Here is a 19498-nt window from a genome sequence, read left to right on the forward strand (position 1 = left end):
GTTTGAACAGAGATGAGGAAGACAATAAAATAGCCTGTAGAACGTCCGAATCAAGAAACGCACAAGCTAGAAACCGAGTAATTATACTGCGAGGTTACGCGAAAATTGCGTGTCAGTTCAATTCTTGCTTTCATTGTAATTCGTTATTAGGCAGGAGGCGCAGCAAATTATGTTGAACTTGGCTAAACTTGTTTATAAACCTCTCTATAGTTCTCCGGGTATATATATTTTATAACGCGAGATCTTAAGTAATGAAACGAACCTTGTTTTTAGAAAAAAGGTATTTGTTAAAAGCACTCATTACACTACGAAAGTGACGCATTTCCTGTTCCTTACTTTATTTATTTCACGATACGGCAGGCAAAATTGCCCCAAGCAGGAGCTGAATATCATGCAATGAAAATCGACAAAATGGTGGCACCAGTCATTATATTGCGGTAAATTTAGGTAACAGGTTTAATTTCCTTTCGCTGGGAAACACGGCAACCCTGTACGAAAGGCACAATCGGCATAATTTTGTTTACATGTGGAGACTTAAAGGCGGAAACACCCGCTCTCAAATGTAGTCAGAAAATTTCCGGTGTTATATGTCCTCTTATTGGCATCGCCGAAACAGGCCTGCGCTGACAATGTATATTAATGGCATCACACTTTCTTCTACATCTCATCCTCCCTATTCCTATTCAGGCTCACAAGGGCCGGGCGAAACATATTAGCGCGTCACTGTTACGACATGACTCCGTGCGAATCTGGAAAACTTTTCGCCCCCGCGTTATCCACTCGCCACCTTCATTTCACGAAAAAAAAAAACAGTCCCTGCTCGGCGCAGATATTTTGAGCCAGTGGGCTCATTACGAGTCAAGCGGGCATCAATACGACCCGAAACTTCGAAACGCTGGACTCCCGAGGCAACGCTCTACAAGCGCGACCCGAAGCACCGGCACCGGGTCGTGAAACGGTCCAGCGACTTCGTATCTGGCCTCGAATCGAGCAGGGAACGAGCCTGCAATTGACGTCGAACATGGCCCCGTGTGAACTAGCTCCACGCAGGGCAGGCGGGGTTTTGTTTGGAGAGTTTCAAAAACTCGGAACGGATCTGGCACGGACAGCGCACTGGGCCGTTTTAATGGAATGTTTTCCCAGGGGCTTAATGAATTCTCGCTGACCGGACATAAATCTTTGATTGGTATGAGAAGCGAGGCGTAAATAGTGCGCGCGCTGCTCGAAAGCGATTGAAGAGATTTTATTTCGGGGCGGAAATACGTACGAGGACCGGAGTCGCGCTCGTGTTAAGTAGCGCACTGTTCATCGCGTTCCTATTCGCCTGCTGGTTTTTTTTTTCCTCGAATGAATGCGCTGCACTTGGTTTTTGATACAGCGGCGACACACCTTGTCGTTCAAAGCGACACACGTGCATTGTTTGTCTTTTTATGGGGGACCACGTTTCACCACCCAACAGCTGTTACGCAGTTAGGGCTCCGCGCAAGTCGCGGCTACATGTACCGTGACTTTCTCGATTGTCCCGAATCCTATAGCGGAAGAATCGGGTCTGTTCAAATTGCGTGCGTGACGTGAGCAGTTTTGTCCATTCTGGAACGTATGCGAGCTCTAGCGAGAGCGCTGGACTGTATGATCAGTCATGTAAAAGATGGGTCATGCTCTTAACCCGTGGATCAGATTTTGACAACCAACGATCATAGTAGTCGCTGTTTTGAATCGTTTTGTTTTGCTAGGCACAAGTTTGCCCAAATGAGTTCGATCTTTAACGAACGCTTCGGCAGCTCTATTCTTCGTCGTCACTACAACGTGTCAATATACTCTCGTGAATTCTGTGCTCGTGCAAAACTGAAGGCACAAAAAAATAATTTGTGGCACATTCCTCACAGTTCTCGCAAACAACAAAATATACTTCATCGTGTTACGAACCTAGGGTAAGTGAGCCACCTTTGTCATTTCTCTCCGCGCAAACACAACTTGTAAAGAGGGGAATAGCAAAGATGCGCTTCATTGAAGTGCTCAAGAAGTCATGCAAGCATCTCGGGCAGAATAGCTTCTGACACGCCGCATGCTTAGGCGGTGGTGGATACCCTAGCCGCGTGCTACTGTTAGTCACGGAAGCACGGAAGCACTGTATAGGAAACCACGAAAAAAAGGTTCCAAGCAAGTGAAATGCACAACCGCCACCATTTATATAAATGTTGATTTTATTAGCAAGAGGGGTGCTGACAAGAGAACAAGGGACAACAGTTATGCTGGCGTGGTCCCCCTCACAGATGTCTTCTCCAACAGACTAAAAATGATTGCGCGACGGATTTATATTAACCTTGTTTGTTCGGCACCTAATAGGTTGGTAAGACTGCCCACGAACCCTGCGCGAGACGGAACAACGGGAGCGCATTAACAAAGCCAAGAACGTGGCCTATGGCGGTTGCCTAGCCCTCGACTGCCAGCCATGCCATTGCGAAACGCGACTAAAGGAAGCAGTTGTGATAAGGAGAAACAAGAATGACAGGACGCGCTTTGTTACAGAAGCTAGAAACGTAGCAGCGTTTGGTGATTTATTCGAAAGTAAAACCATTAAGTGAGTATCGATAAAAGAACTCGACTATAGTTACACGTTTTAAACGAAGTACCTTCTTCTCATCACTGTGTCCTCGAAGTTGTCTGCTTGTGGTTTAGATTATCTTGTTTGTACTTACCTACCAACGTGCACGTGTTCTATGACGTTTTGAGTGGTATAAGTGTGGCTGTGAAAACTGGAAATAAATCTGTTGGAAGGTAGGGCGATGTACGTTCACTCATGTGTCTTCTATGTCCGTGTCTCTGTGCCTGGCTACAACAAAATTGAACATTCCTCTCATTCTGACATACAGACTGTAGACAGCAGCATTCTAGATAGTGTTTCATTCATTTCACAAACACATCATAGCTGGCAGCATTAAAGGCCCTTGCAGCACTTATTACCGCCATCATTTTGGCTTTAGACGTTTTCTTTGCATATCGAAGTACTAATAGAAAATTCAGTTCAATAAGTGCGCGTAATACCACAAGTTATTGGTCACGAGAACTTCAACATGCAAGCAAAATAAGACACACTCAACTCGAGCGTCGCGAGTATGGGTGCCACATTTTGTTATGGCGAGACGTAGTACTGCGGCACCTGCCGTGGTTTCTCAGTGGCTATGGTGTTAGGCTGCTGATCACGAGGTCACGGGATCGAATCCCGGCCTCGGCGGCCGCATTTCGATGGGGGCGAAATGCGAAAACACCCGTGTGCCTAGATTTAGGTGCATGTTAAACAACCCCAGGTGGTCCAAATTTCCGGAGTCCTCCACTACGGCTGGCCTCATAATCAGAAAGTGGTTTTGGCACGTAAAAACCCATAATTTCATTTTCTTAGTACTGTGGCACCGAATAGCGCAACATAGTTGTCGAGCCCGCTCAACGTGTTCGCTGCGTCAAAAGGGTTTCCGTGAGCGGGTGGCACGCGGTCATGTTGAAGAGCATGGTGTGACTTCTATGGCTACCGCAGGTTCTGCAACACGGTCGTAGGGCAATGCACCTGCAGTATGCGTCGTTCTCATGATTACAGTAGTTTGCTCATAGCTGCCTGTTCTCAGCCCTTTACCTGGTAGCTCAACAATATCATTGACATAACAAAAACATGTGCAATAACGAGACAAATCTAAATATTAGTATGTGCCTTTCAATTTAGATCTGTTTATGTTCCCGCTCAACAGTGGCATTCAAAAATAAAATGGCCATCGTGAGCAGCAGCAGGTGTTCTGATGACAAAACTGGATGACTTCGTCATTCTCTTAACGCACATGATGGTCGTATTCTCGGCCATGCAATTTTTTTTTCTCTTTTGTTTGAGTGAGCTGTTATTTCTTATCCCCATAGAGGTGCATCTGAAAAACACGCATTGTCTTTGCCGAAGCAAGTATAAATCACCAGTTTATGACTGTACATTGGCCTTCAACGAGCTGGTCAACAATACTTTTGACGTACTGTACCTCGCTTGGTTCTTAGACAAACTTTTCAATATTTCAGCTGGTTTGTATTTGAGCAATATAATGAAGAAATAAAGTAATAAAAATGTTCTAGGCCAAGCCTTTCTTATCTTGCCAGTTAATGGGTTAAGCAATCATTAAAATGTCTGCAAAACGTAATCCCGTAGTCTTTTCTTTTTGTCTACTTTTTGCAGCATCAGAATATATATCGGCTGCATTATGAACGCGTACAACACAACTGCCACCACTAGTTACATGTGTTACAGCACCATATTTCTACCGACAGTTATGACTTTGTCCACCTCCTCAATTTTATACGGTGAGACACAACCCACGAGTCGTACGGGGAATTTCAGACCTATACATACTAACAACCCACCAGCGCCTAACAGGAGATCAGTGCTATGCGGATGGCAGCGCTTGCTACTTACTCGTAGTGCGGCAACACGCTCCCCTCTGAACAGAAACACCGAGACGTCGTGACCCTCTGCGACAACACGGAGTCCATTTAGCACCTAACGGGAACGAGTCCCTCGGGATTGCTTCTTCACTTGATTGAGAAGAAGGGGGCGCTACTGCGAGAAAGATACAACCTTCGATTCCGTATCGACTCGCTCCCGGGACACGGGGACAGTCGGAAACGAGGCGGCCCACGTTTAGCACGCGTGCAACACCACACGCCCCGCGCACACCCCGACCAGCCGGTACCGCCACTAATCGCCATAGGCCCAGCGAGTTTCGTAGCATCGGAGAAGCAGACGAGAAGAAAGACTTTACGGCATGCAATCCCGTGCAACAAGCACCCACTCCCGAAAGACCTGGCCCTAGGAATGCGCAAGTACTTATCCGCAAGGCGTGCACCGGAACTGCCCCGACTACGCGTGTGCTGTAGAAATGGCGCTCCTGTGTCACGGTGGCCGAGCGAAACGGCGATGGCACGAAAGATGGCACTGCTGCCGGCGCCGACCTTCCGAACCCCTGCATTTACTGCAACGACACCGCCATCCTATATTAAGCATCTCTTCTGGGACTGCGATGGACTTGGCCGCTCCGGGAAAAACGGAGGTAGTCCTGGCGTGGACAATTCCTGCGTCCCCCACCCCCACCCCCATGTCGCACACCAGCTGCGCTAGACTCACACTCTCCCTGTGGTCGTTGGCTTCCGAATCCGCTGTCAGAAGCAGGATCTCAGAGGGCTCCCGGTATGTCTTCCTACCAGTCCAAAAAATACCCCGCTGCACACTTGGGCCAAACGCCCGGCCTCTTTGAAAACAAAGATATATTCATTCTTTTTTCATGGTGAGGCTGTTACAATGAAGTACGTTACAAAACACAGACATGAATGCTCTCAGCTGCGTACACCTGGAGAAAAGAATTCCGGTGCACTGAAACAGCCTTCCTTTCACGCTAGGCTAGAAATAATGTCGGAAAACCTTGTGATTCCTGATTGCAAAAGAATATCCTGAGTTTGTAAGGTATGCCCCAAAAAGTTGGCCAAGAGCCTGAGCAAGTGACAAAGAAAAAAAAAATCTAAACGCATTTATTAAACAGTCGTTTTATGTAGCCGCAACATAGCAGGGTGCCGATGCCTCGCAAAGTGTCACTGCGTTTTAACGGCCGCTGAGGAATACAACCCCGAGTGAGACGACAGATCCTCTTGGGTAACATCTTGGTTAGTGGTAAAGCATGTGCTACATAAGTTTAGAGCACACGGTGCTTGGTGGGTGTTGAAAAGTGGTTGTTTGGTTTGACTCGGAGGGCCGAGCTGATTTACGAGCCACCGTGGTGCCTGTGCCGTGCAAAGACTGAACGCCCATTTTACGACCTCGCTTGTCACCGAAAACGACCGAACTGAATCTTTGTGAGCTTGCCGAGGCTCTTTCGCGAGTGCAAAGTGCAAGTGAGATTTCCTGAAACGCCGCAAAGCTTGCTTGGCCTTCTTTTGCCGTGTTCAAACACACAAACAACCAAAAAAGAAGCACACTCAGATTCCACCCTATGTTAGAATCTCAATGACCCAAAGGAAGAAACACCTGACAATCTTTGGTGAATGTGGATATCACCTCGTAAAAGTAATGTTAGGTTAGGCTCTGTTCTGTTACAAATCAATTGCTGTGGAGAGATGGAGGTAGCTAGCATCTCTGCTACTTCATTACTTGGTCCTAAAGCAAATAAAAATTTAATTAATAATGTAGTACATATTAGAACAAGAGAACAAATAAAAAAATTATAACAATGATAAGAATGTCTCGACAGACTATTTATTTAACGTTTACCTTCTCCTCACACTACTACACAAAATGGGACACACTTCGCAGTGTTTACACAATACTACACGAGTCGTCCACTTACTAGCATAAATGAGCACTTGGAATTTCAGCTCTATAAAGGAGTTCGTTCAAGCCATGTAATTTTTTACACCATCTTTATGGACATCGCCATTAACACTGGACACGTACCGTGTGCAGACACCGGCATAAATTGCCTTGGAGAGATTTAGTTTTGTGCATTATTTATTACGCATACAGCAGTATAGCTCTCACAAGCTATACGTTTTATTCAGAATGTTGTTTGCATAGTTATCTAGTTTAGAAAGACTAAACTGAAGGAACTGCAAGAACAGAAATGCATCTTGTTGAGCTGCTCTTCACGACGTGTAGCAGCATGTTACCGTGCTTTCTTCTTCGACCTTTTATTAGTAGCTTGGTCAATGAGTCATCGTTTCTTGGAAGTCTCAAGGGTTTATCTACGCTCTGCTGACTAAACATTTTGATAACGTGATGCGATCCCTATAAATAACTTCCGTATTCTTGTTGTTGTAGAGGTAGGACCATTGGAAAAAAAAAACAGACATGATCGATGACAGGGCAGGAGCGAATGTCACGGTACACTATTAGGCAGCCTAGTGTCTTAAGATGATATTGATGGTGTATTTTCAGCGTTTTCATCGCTCTGTTAGTACTGACACCTTCATCACTGTGAAGTTTTGCACCGGTATATGTGCAATGGTGACAGCGATGAATAAAGCACTACAATAACATTTTCTCAATGTTGTTCACATTTTCTACTGCAGCATGATGATCCGCTGGATAGCTCAGCATTCCAACACTCAATTAAAGCTACAGAAACCTAAGCGCAGAAACCAAGCCTGCTACGAGTGCACACAAATGTCTTTGAGTTCTGTGAGCACAATATGTATCGTTTATAAAAGGTAACGAAAAATATAAAAATGAGCTCAAACAGTGTCACACAGTTGAAACTTCGCCGTATCGCGTTTTCTTGGCACATACTCACATTCCACATTCTAGCACATCATTAGCCCTCTGTCGCGTTACTGTTTGCGTATCGTGGAATAGGACGCATTCAGACACGTCTGCCGCAGGTTTGTCCCGGACAGTACCTCCACTTTTCCCGAGGCTCAACTTAAACGACGACGATAAAGTTTGAAGAAATGTATGGGAAAGACATGTGCCCTGTATATACAGGGCCAAAATGAAAGAGTTCATGGTCTTCTTGCCTCGGCAGCCGCACCTAAATGAGATGCAGGCTCTGCTAGGAAGTTGGCAGGATGACAAAAATCCCGGGGAAGAAAGGGCTTCTCATGGAAGGAACATGCCGGCATGCGTGTATCTGCAGCAATGTGCGGGGAAATGCAAATGCACGAGGGAGATGGAAGGCGTCGCATGCAGGCGAGAGCGATTCCATGCACCCATTTATTAGCGCCTAACGACGCCTCGACAACGAAGTGGGCTGCGCAGGGAAACTCCGCGTGTTACTCGCCGAAGCTCAGCAGTCGGTGCTCAAATTGTTCACCTGCATAATAAGCGTGCTGCGGCGTTATATACGGGCTAAAATTATCGCCGAAAACACCGCTTGCCTAACAGAGAAAACCATGTTTCCGTGCTCCTAACTTACTAGACCAAGTCATTTGCATCCCCAAGACATTTAAACCATCGCGTACCAGAGGAAGCCTGTTCGTTTGTTACAGCTAGAACTCAAGGGTCTTTCATCGCATTGTGTGTGACAGGGTGACGGGTTCTTATCGCAGCGCTTTCTTTTTTTTTTGTACATGGCTACTCAATTTGATATATTTTTTTAAGTTGACGATTACGTGGTTCTACTAGCTGTTTTCAAAATTGTATTGCGCTAAGCACAATGCTGTTTAATTTTGCGTGCTTCAGAAAAGTTTCCCCTGTCCATCTTCTTTCTGCAATAACCCAAAATAAAGTAATGGACACGTTTGACAACACCATGGCTAACACACTGCAGGTTTATGATAACAATGACCCTCGATGAAGCAATCAGTGAAGTTGTACATCGCTTTCCCTTGCTAGCATTTCAGATGTATTGTGAGTGGATAATACACTTCACAGTAGTTTGAATATTTTGTTTATATATGCATTGCTATAGCGCGGCCGCTTTCGGCCGCACTAATCGTTTGCATCAACAAGACAGCATAGTAACAAAACATCACTGCAGCGCTGCTTTCCGCAATATTTATTGAGACTGAAAAAAAGTTGACAGAATTGCAAGTTTTTGTAGTTATTCCTAGAAAAGCTTATTGCAATAGCTCTAGTAAATTATGTGCTAGCAAATAAAAACATTTTCCTCTTGTATTTGCCGATTGATACACAAATATATTATACACTGGTTTACGACATTAAAATAACTAATCGTTAGAGAAAGACGAACTACATTCGAGCAAATCTCTAACGTGCTACAAGAACCACTATGCTACAACTACCTGTTGTGCTAAGGTGCTACTACATGTCTGTATTAGGTACGCTTTCATAGTACTCTCTTCATAGTATGCCAGCTTCCCTATACGAGAAGACCACAGTGTTTTGCGTTGTTCTATTTAAATAGTATTGTAGCACCGGTCTCGGCGGCAGCCCCCAATAAGGCCGCACTAATTGTGTTTAAACAGTAATGGTATCTCACTATTGCGACGTTCGAACGACGTTATAATTAACTTACTACACTAATGTATACTGTCGAGAAATATATATTTATCTGTTATTGCGGGCCCTCACAATAGAGTTGTAAGGGACCCTTTTAATGCGAGAAACTTATATGCCCCACTACGCGAAAATCCATCGTAGTCGGCGGCGTAGCCTAATGATAGTGCCAAAAATGGCCGACTTCACAAAGGGTAAAAACACGTCAAGAAACGCTCAAATTCACGTCACATTTCTCACGTAACATCTCATAAGAAAATTAATTAATGACATTGAATAAAAAATTTGTTTCATTTTGATCTGGGTGGGAATGCAACCTATTACCCTCCGGGGCGAAGAGACCAGCACGCTTCCCTGACGTCATGGCAGGTACACAGTTCTGGTTGACGAAAGCTGTGCCTGGTGCGGACGTCACTGCACACGTGACGTCGCAGCCACCTTGTTGGCTGTGGCCCATTGCGTGCGTCATCGGGCATGGTTTGGCGCAGCCAATGGGGAGGAGCTCGCGCCATGTCATGAGTGCATAAAACGAATGTGTAAAAGAAAAAGGCGTTAATGTCCATTGAACACCACTCAACAGTCCTTCGAGTTATGAAATCCTCGTGGGCAAGCGAGCGCGTTGAGGTGCTTGGCACGTTTTGATTTGGTCTTTTACCGAAGCGCAGCTAGAACGCAGGCGAGGGCTTGCGCGGGCAAGGAACACGAGCAAAGAGACATTTCACCGAAGCTACTATATAATGCTTCCGCATTCCCCACACGAAAACCGTCCTAAATCTCTGGCGAACTTGTTTTTCTCTGCCGAGCTAACTGACACTTCACGACAAGGTACCCTAACTACGATAATTGGCGTAGCTTACAATTTTATCTCGAAGCTTTTGCACTGTGATATTGCATTATGCATTGTCATATTTACATTGTGAATCACTTAACATTGCAATATCCCCTTCTGGCGTGATAACATGACAACTTCAGGGGGCACTAACAACACACTGTAACCTTGTGTGTTTATGGTTGCACGTCGAACTGTTTGCTTTCTAGTTTGCATCACCCGTTTTCCACTCTTTCACGCCCAATATCAAACATTCAGCATTAAATGTCAAACATAAGTTTTTTATTTTCAGAATGTATCGATTTCCATGTTCCCAATTTTCCGGATTATGCATTCTTTCTATGTTCGAAAATTTAAACAGCAATATTACTTGACCCTATTCCCCTGAAATCGAAAACGCACCAAGGCAGTGCGGAGCTCCGACATTTCTCGGCGCTTCGCGATGGTTCCGGATACACGAGGCGGGGATTCTCCGGTAACCTGAATTAAAGATGAGACGTGCCATTACACTGCTGCTTTGTCTGCCACTCCGACCCCTGCCGAGTCTTCGTCGTTTCCTTCCTTGACGCAATTCGTCTCGTACAGCGTCAGGTCAGGCTTTGTGCCCGTGCCTGTGTTCAGTTAACTTTTTTTTTTTTGCAGAGCACATACCCGAATGAAAAAAAAAATTGAGTGAATGGAGTGACAGCAACCGAAGTATGTGTGTGTGTGTGTGCGGGCTTCTTCTGGTAGTAAGCTGACGATGGCGCACACTGGCACCGAGAAATTCGATCCGCGTTATCTGGCTCTGATACAGTGTGGCATCTGTCACGTGACCAGGCCCATCCTATTCAGCCCCCCCCCCCCCCCCCCCCCATGACGTTGTTCCGGCGTTCCTTTTCCATTCTCTCGCTGACGTTCTGTAAGGCGTCGAAGTTTTAGGCTTTGCTTTTTTTTTCTTTCGAAACGTCGAGTTCAAATTGCTTGCGCCCAACTCACAAAGTGAACCTGTGCGTAATGTCGTACAGAGTGCTTTCTTTCGTTGCTCCTATTTCTTCCTTCGCTCTAAACAGGCGCGGCACCATTAGCGATATAAGTTCTATATTTAACAGGTCCTTGTTCACCTTAATGCTCACTTTTTCTTCGGATATGGTTTGCTGCCTTCGCTTTCCGATTTCGCGTTTGCCTTTTAGTTGGTTCTAAGTGCAGATATATAGATATAGTGTCACTCATAATCATACTCAAGGACATATTTATTCGCATTCGTAGAAATATGGTCATTCACTTTGAGGTTATCCTCTATATTCGGTTGTTCCGCTATGGAGTCCTGTGCATTGAACGTACAGACAAGCGCAGACGTTTGCGGACCACAAGATCTCAGAAAACATTGAATTTCAGAGCAGTCCGTAACCGTAGCCAGTGAAACCGTAGATCACAATGTTTATACCAGACACTAGTAGGTGCAGGCTGTAAAGGCGAATAGCGAACTGCGTCCAGAGATTGCGGAGATATTCGGCTTTTTCTAAGGTACCACGGTCCGTAAAACTTTGCAGCCCTGTATACGTATCATTATGTTGATCAAATATGTCATATGTGGCTTCAATTTTTTCGGCAATATTTAGGATAAATCCTGTACTCTGATGGCGCAGAGTCACCCAAAAGATTCGTATGCTACAACGCGCCGAAAACTCCGTTTCAAGGTCCGCTTTGTTGGGCACCTTACATTTCTTAGCTTTGTGCTCTTCATACTACTTTTGCATTTGCTGGAAACATTAGTGCCATTTTCACTGAGAAAATATAGCAATCATCCTAAATATACCACGTACCAATTATACTAATTATCCTAAATATACCAAAGAGACGAAAAAGTGTCACAGACACAAACTTTCCAGTGGTATCGCGCTCTCCAATATGGTTCAGTGGTTAGTAGCTGGTTAACACGCGGCTGAGGCAGCCTCTTCAAATAGAATTTGTGGTGTGGAAACAAAAGCAAGTCATGGTCTCATCAAAGTGGACGGCAGAACAAGCTTTAGAAGGCTATTAAAGTAAAGCTAAAAATGCAAATAAGTTAAACTGGACTGAATCACAATCACGGCACAATTCTACCAGGACGATAACAAACACAAAATCCGATCTTGACAATCAATCAAAACTTCGTAAGATGTGGCCTTTGGCCCCAAACTCTTTATATAGGACCGCATCACCTACGCTAGCTACTGCCCAAAGAAGTAACAAAATATATTGCTTCCGAGTTCTTTCGAATGTTCGTTCACGATGTCACTAAAACTGTAACTTCTATTACACTGAACCTTTACCTGTCATTTCCCATAGCGACGTTCGAAAGGCAGACACAGGGCACTATACACTTGACTGTCATCTTTAGGCCCTGAGACAGGGTTGCCTATGCTCTTTTCAACACCAGCGGTATGTGAGTTCCGCAGAGCGTCCGCCGGCACGCAGGCAGCGCCGGTAGCGCTGGTAGTTTCAGGCAGCGTCCAAGCCGGCAGCGTCCGACGCGTCGCGGATGGCTGTTGGGCCGAGACGAGACTCGCAGCGAGGTTCTGTCTGCGACAGGAAACTATTGCATCCATATGGAACAGTGCACAGTATGGCGTGGAGTGGTGTGTTTTAATGTGGGGTGTGCCGTTGCGAACATGCACTACGCCTATTGTAAGATTGTCGCTAGAATCATATCCCACCAATCAACTTTTCCGGTAGCGAACCCACCGTGGTTGCTTAGTGGGTATGGTGTTGAGAAGCAAAGCACGAGGTCGCGGGACTGAATCTCGGCCACGGCGGCCGCATTCCGACGGGGGAGAAATGCGAAATCACCCGTTTGCTTAGATTTAGGTTCACGTTGAAGAAGCCCAGGTGGTCCAAATTTCCGGAGTCTCTTACTACGGCGTGCCTCATAATCAGATCGTGGTTTTTGCACGTAAAACCCTTTTTTTTGCCAGTACCTATTTTATGCTTACGTCTACTCTAGATTATGGGAAAGCAAAGATATCTTAAACTCGTATTACAAAGAGGAAATCTTGTATGATGTACTACCGATGTTTTTGTTTGCTAGAAAAAAGGCCTTGTTTGGTTTCATACGCCGAGTTCAGGCTCTGGAGCCTTAAATATGTGCTGTAATGCATAATTGATGGTTTTTCTTAAGAGAAAATAAATATTGCGCATGCGAGATCCAATTACAAGTGAAGCTGATGATGTGCCTTTATGCTCTTTGCTTGTGCCTTTGTCCTCAAATGAATTCAGAAGGTACGACGAGCTGATCTTTGTAGATTGAGGTCGCGGCAAATACTATCGAGGGAAGATGGCTTGCTTGTAAATAGACAATCACCATTCCCAGGCCAAAAAATAAGTAAATGAAGCTTGCAGGCCGTTTTTTTTTTCTGACACCGACAGTTCAATTTTTCTAAGAGCACCCTCGGCTCCTACTTTCTTACATTTGCTTTATTTTTATTCGTGAATGCGACTTAAAATTGAAAGAGGAAGAACTATCGAGGCAGAAAAACCATCAAGTATCGTCCTAAAGTAACGCACTAAAAATGTAAGAGCCATCAAGGTTGCTTTGGCCAAGACGAGCCGATGGCACTATTCTGTGTCCTGATTCATAGCACTCACATAATTGTGTAGACGTGAGACGTCCAGCCACAATTGGCGAAACAAGACTCCAGTATTTTGTGTTAGCCATTGTTTTTGATATTTGTGGTCCCATCTGCAATAACTTCGTCTTTTCACTGAAGTTGCTTGTGGCAGATACATTAGAAAATGGCATCGGTACTATTTACTTTGGACTGCTAGTAAAACCAGCCAGACGAGCGTACTTGAGGCTATGGTCTCGCAGATCCCTGATGCGGAAGGCCACAAAAGCGCTGAGAATTTTCATTACGAGGGCGACTACAGAGCGCAGAAACTCCTGACTTCCTTGGACCCTTTTTCTTCTTCTCACTGTGCTGGGTAGCCAACCTTGCTCAGTCCTGGTTAACTTCCTCTCTTTTCATTTATGGCTTTTTTTCTTTGTGGAAGGGGACAACGATATATATATATATATATATATATATATATATATATATATATATATATATATATATATATATATATATATATATATATATATATATATATATATATATATAAACATACATGATCATTAAAAATTGAGCCCCTCGGTTTTCTTTATCTGTTCCTTCATTCCTAGCGAGGGTGTCATAGCGAGGGGTGTGCCCGACTTGACGTCATTAGATAGCACACGCGCATTTTTTAGCCATGTAGCAGTCCTTGCATTCCTAAGTTCACGTGTTACGTGACGCTGTTGGACAAAAAGGATGTTTCACATCCACTCACCATGGCTCTCAGTGGCGCTGGCTAACAGTCTAAGGGCTACATTTAGTAAACATAGGTGCCGAAGTTAGTGGACGATTTCATAGCTGTTGCCATAGCCCAATTGGTAGTGCAACGTACGCGTAATGCGAAGGACGTGGGTCCGGCTCCCACTGGAGGCAAATAACGTTTTCTTGGACTTGCATTTCTCTTCTCTTCGCTAAACTAATTTAATTCAATTGAGGGGTTTTACGTGCAAGAAACACTTCCTGATTATGAGGCACGCCGTGTGGAGGACTCCGGAAATTTCGAGCACCTGGGGTTCTTTAACGTGCACCTAAATATAAGTACACGGGTGTTTTTCGCATTTCGCCCCCATAGAAATGCGGCCGCCGTGTCCGGGATTCGATCCCTCGACTTCGTGCTCAGAAGCCTAACACCATAGCGACTAAGCAACCACGGCGGGTTTTCTCTTCGTGATTTCCTACATTTTAATTTCAAGAACAGCTCATTTCGCTGATTTCCTTGGCTTCGTTGTCTGATGGCTTTATATGGTCATGATTACCAAAAATTGAGCCTCTCGTTTATATATATAAACGAGAAGAAAAGGGGTTAGCCGAGGGGCCTGTATTTTTTTAATAGCCATATCACAAGAAGCCAACAAACACTGACACCAAGGACAACATCGGGGAAATTACTTGTGATTAATAAATGAAATAAAGAAACGATAAATTATTGGAGATGAACGTGAATGAAAAAAACAAATTGCCGCAGGTGGGGAACGAATCCACAACCTTCGCATTTCGCGTGCGATGCTCTGCCAATTGAGCTACCGCAGCGCCGCTTCCCCATCCAATTTCTTGGGTATTTGCGTTTCCTAGTACAATCTTGGGAGTGTTAGCCAGCGCCACCACTGCGGCGTTCGCCACCTGTTGCAAGTTGTTTTTCATGCACTGCACACACGCATGCCTGATGAAGGCCAGACCCCGGCGGAAATATAAAATATGTTTTCGTACATCAGACTATTCAAATTCTTTTAAAGAATTTTGAGGCAGCCCCTGCAGTGGTTCAATATACAATATCAAGTACCTTTAACGTTGCTTAGATATTTAAAATTTCTTTATTTCATCCAACACAAAGCGACTCATGGAGCTGGATTGCATGAAAAGGACAGCATTATTTTCGTAAGAAATCGAAATCTATAATTGACTAGGTAACAAACTTTCAGCAATAAACTTGTTTATATTCATGTTGGCGCACATGTTGAAGTTTACGATTTACAACCAGTGAATGAGAAAAGTCCATCCACATTGAAGAAATCTTTAAGGTAGCACTAGTATTGAGACAAACACAGTCAAGCTTGCCGTAAAAATGCGCTATTTCACTTTTATATTTAACAAAATGTCCTTGTGTGCACATATATAGGCAAAAAATAATGTAACTAATACACCAACGCATTTTATCACGGACTTTGGGAACGCATATTTCGAACCTGGTGTCAATATCGAAATTGGTTCGATATGGATAGGTCTTGCGAAATTGCAGATTTGAACAATGTATTTGCCTAAAATAATTATTCAAGAGCTAATTCGCAACATTTGCCTAATTAGTCGGGTATGCATGTCGAATTCTCGTGCAAATAATTTCCGCCTATAAAAGTAGTCAGCTGAAGGAGTGCCATCTTCTTATCATCTGCACAGTGAAGTTTAAATAAAAATTCTCTTTAAAAAAATTTCGGCGGATCCCATAAAGAGTGGGATTCGGTGATAACGTAGCCTTTCTTAATGTTTACGGAAATGTCTTTACTTTTGGTTCACTCCTACGTTGCACAACGCTTTTCGCTCGATGCGTGCTCTGGTTCCATTTTGTTCCCCTTACTTGCTTCTCCAGACTCAGCTACTTTCGTTTCCAACATCTGCACTAGCTTTATGTCTCTTGTCTCTTGTTCTACTTGTCTATTCGGGCGTCTACCTAGTGACACATACACGTTCTGCAGGATTGGCCAAGATTGTTTACGTACCTAGCGTCACACGCCCACTTGCACCGGATGCTTCCGGATTCGAGACCCTCGTTATGTAATAACAAGAAGAAAGGGGGTTAACCGGCAACATTGATGCCTTCAGGTAGCATATGTGGGTTTATTGACCAGTTGCCTTCACCGTAAAAAGATCACGTTCTCGTGACGCCTGCGGCAACAAAGACGTTCCACGTCTGCCGCCAAGGTCTGTTAGTCGTGGCACAGGCTAACCCTCCCGGGTTCTACTAGGACACATAAATACCCAAGAAAGTGGATGGGAAAATGGGGCCGCGGTAGCTCAATTGGTAGAGCATCGCACTCGAAATGCGAAGGTTGTGGGTTCAGTTCCCACCTGCGGCAAGCTGTTTTTTCAACCATTTTATTTCCATTAATTTATCGTTTCTTTATTTCATTTATTAAGCACAAGTAATTTCCCATATGTTGTCCTTGGTGTCAGTGTTTGTTGGCTTCTTATGATATGACTAATAAAAAATCGGGCCCCTCGGTTAACCCCCTTTCTTGTTATATATATCCTGTACCTGTATGCAACTACCACTGTGCGCTACAGCGACCAACGAATTAAGTCTCAGTCCCTTGTGACATCATGTACTGAGTGTGACAGAAATAAAATAAAAGGTTGCAGTAGATCATTCACACTTTCTTTCTTTTTGTTGTTTCTGCGTTATTCAACACATTATTTGGAGTAATATGCGTCACTCATAGCATCTTAGCTCACATACGAGTGAAATGCAGTAGTAGGAAGCAGATGCTTCGAACCTCTCCACTTGATCCCTTCAGATAAATCTTTCTGTACATACATTTTAGACATATCAAGACTCAAAGCTTGTCGACCTTCCTCGCCGCCATCTCCGATTCAGCACGATTCACCGAACGCCGACCAGAGTGCAACATCACAAAGTGCTGGTGGCTGCAATTTACAACATCGCTCTCTCTTATAACCTCAGCGCCTCGTCGTGATAGAAAATGAGCGCACAGTGGAAACGACGATTTGCGATTGCCTTTTTTGAGTTGAAGGACTACGAGGCCCGTGCATAGAGAACGTAAAATAAAGAGCCGAAAGGAAGAAACATGGAACGTGGAAGAAAAGAGGACACCAAATAATGAAGAAGAAGAAGGGAATACGACTATATAGCTAAATCCCTGCAATGATCGACTCCTTCTTATGCTAATAAAGAAGTTAAGATGGTATTCCCGGTTCCAGTCATCCCCTGATTGAATGTGTACAACAGTTCCGCTTGTTCTCCACCCGAGCTACCATCAAATGCAAAAAGGGCTGCGCATGTCCTTATCTGTCAAAAGCTTTCAGAACAGTAAATGTCTTTCCTTTAGACATTATTCTGCCGGTAGTGTCAAAATCCCCGTTTCTTTTTCTGTTTATTTTCTTGGAAGTGGAATGGGACAAATGGCAGTTCCTTCGCTTCGTCCCCTTCCAGTAGTATGAAGGCCGATTATACGCGGACAAAACAACAGCTTAGAAGAACTTCTTGTTCTGTGAGTTGGCGCATATTACCAAACAGTTTTATGACTGTGCAAACAAACGACCACAGAGAGAGACAGCACACAAGGACAGGCACGCAGGCGCCTGTCCTTGTGTGCCACGTTTTCTACCTGTTATGTTGGAGTTCGCAGCGTCAATAGTTTAAAATGTTCTTACATAGAAGGTGCGCCAGAAGTATTGTCACATCGGCCTCAACATGTTTGCAAGTTACTGTTCACAGAAAACAGCTAAGTTCCACCATAGCGAAGCAGCATGTCACCGGTTAGTAACGAAATGCAGCTTAAGTCGCGAAACATAGGACATCGGTAGTCCTTGTTGAAACTGCTTCTTGCACACCAGCTGTAACCATGATCACTCTGTTGTTCCATTAATTCTGAATGTTTGTCCGTTGACCACTTTGCCTGAGTGGTCATTTGCTGGTATCAACAAAACACTGCCAAACCCAGACACATCGTCGAATGATCTTTTCTAATTTCTACTCTTCATATGCCCCACAGCGTAGAAAAATGCACACGCAATATTATGTGGCTTCAACAGCCAGTTGCTTGCCCCATTTTTGTGCCTTCGACATGGCGCTATTATTAAACACGATGACATTACCTCATGGCGGTCCTCGATTCCGTCACCCGCGTCTCTAATTATGGTAATGTTCGTTTTAGACAGGGCACTTTGTCTTCAGTATAGTCCTACTGTGTAATCGAAGATGTTTGACTTCCAACGATGCTTGCTTGCATCTTCAGTGCATGAACGTTAGAGGTGCTTTGGTGCGTCTAAAGCGCTAATTTGATTTTTAACTGGCAAGTTACCATATTATCCTTATGTTCGGCGCAAGGTTTATTCTTCATTTAATCGCCACAAGTCAGTAGTTTGAACTTTTTGTCTAGAATTTGAAGTCACTCCTGAAATAGTTTGAGCCGGCTCCTCACGAGGTGAAGCTCAACTGTTGTGCCCTCAGTGACTGCAGCGTTTACGTCCTTGAAAATCAGGGTTACCGTTGTTCTGATAAGCTCGCAAAACCTTTAGCTAGCGGCGTTCGTTGAGTAGATGAAGGCAAGTGGTGGCGTTGAATTCGTTCTCTGCGGCAAATATATGTGAGGGCGCGACTACAGTCGATCCTCGGAGCTGTTCGGTGATTGATTATTAGCCCTCAACTTGCTGGCCAAGCACGCCAGGCTAACCTTGATTGCTTCGACACCACCACTATCACAGTGGTAGCCTTCCAGCCATGGTTCCTCAAACTAGAAGTTTCACTTTCATTGTGAAATCTTCTAACATATCAATATCTTCTTCACTTTCATCTGTGTAAATAAAATTTGTCGGTTCTTCCTTTTCCTTCGTCACAGTTATGTGCAGTTTGAAGAAGCTTATGCTTGTTCTTTATTGAAATGGCATTGGTTTGTACCATCTGTACAAACATGCATTCGAACTACAGTCGGCGATATTTCCTTTTTTTGTGACACCGTTTGTGCGTGGTCGTCGGCGTTGCCATCGTGAACGTGCCGTTTCTGTTGTGGGTGGGGTCGTCCTATCACCGTGTGACAAATGTGTTCCTTGTGGCTTCAATATTTCTTTCCTTCGAATGTAACATTCTCCAAGCAGTGAACTAAATCTTTGTATGAAGCTAGGATGATAAGGTGGAGAATCATGCTTCGAGTGATGAATAGTGCAGAACACAAAGGAACCACAAGAAAATTAGTGGCATTGAGATTTTGCATCACAGTCGTTGAACTGTGTCTTTTTTCCTCTCAATTTTTTTTTCAGTCAGTGCATAAAACTTGACAGCGTTACAATAAACAACGGAGACACTTGCTTAAGAGGCCACTCAAAATATGTTTGCATACAGCTGCACGTTGTTTT

General features: G+C 44.3%; 1 protein-coding gene and 1 non-coding gene across 2 annotated transcripts in view; one reads left to right on the forward strand and one right to left on the reverse strand.

Moving 5' to 3' along the window:
* The window catches only part of LOC135900604 (uncharacterized), a 505099-nt gene that overhangs the window by 460793 nt on the left and 24808 nt on the right, over positions 1 to 19498 (reverse strand). The gene's annotated exons all lie outside the window — the stretch shown is intronic.
* TRNAS-CGA (transfer RNA serine (anticodon CGA)) lies at positions 16410 to 16482 on the forward strand. The gene has a single exon. It is a non-coding gene; the product is annotated as a tRNA-Ser (tRNA).

Source organism: Dermacentor albipictus, chromosome 3 (genome assembly GCF_038994185.2).
Source record: "Dermacentor albipictus isolate Rhodes 1998 colony chromosome 3, USDA_Dalb.pri_finalv2, whole genome shotgun sequence".
Taxonomy (NCBI): domain Eukaryota; kingdom Metazoa; phylum Arthropoda; class Arachnida; order Ixodida; family Ixodidae; genus Dermacentor; species Dermacentor albipictus.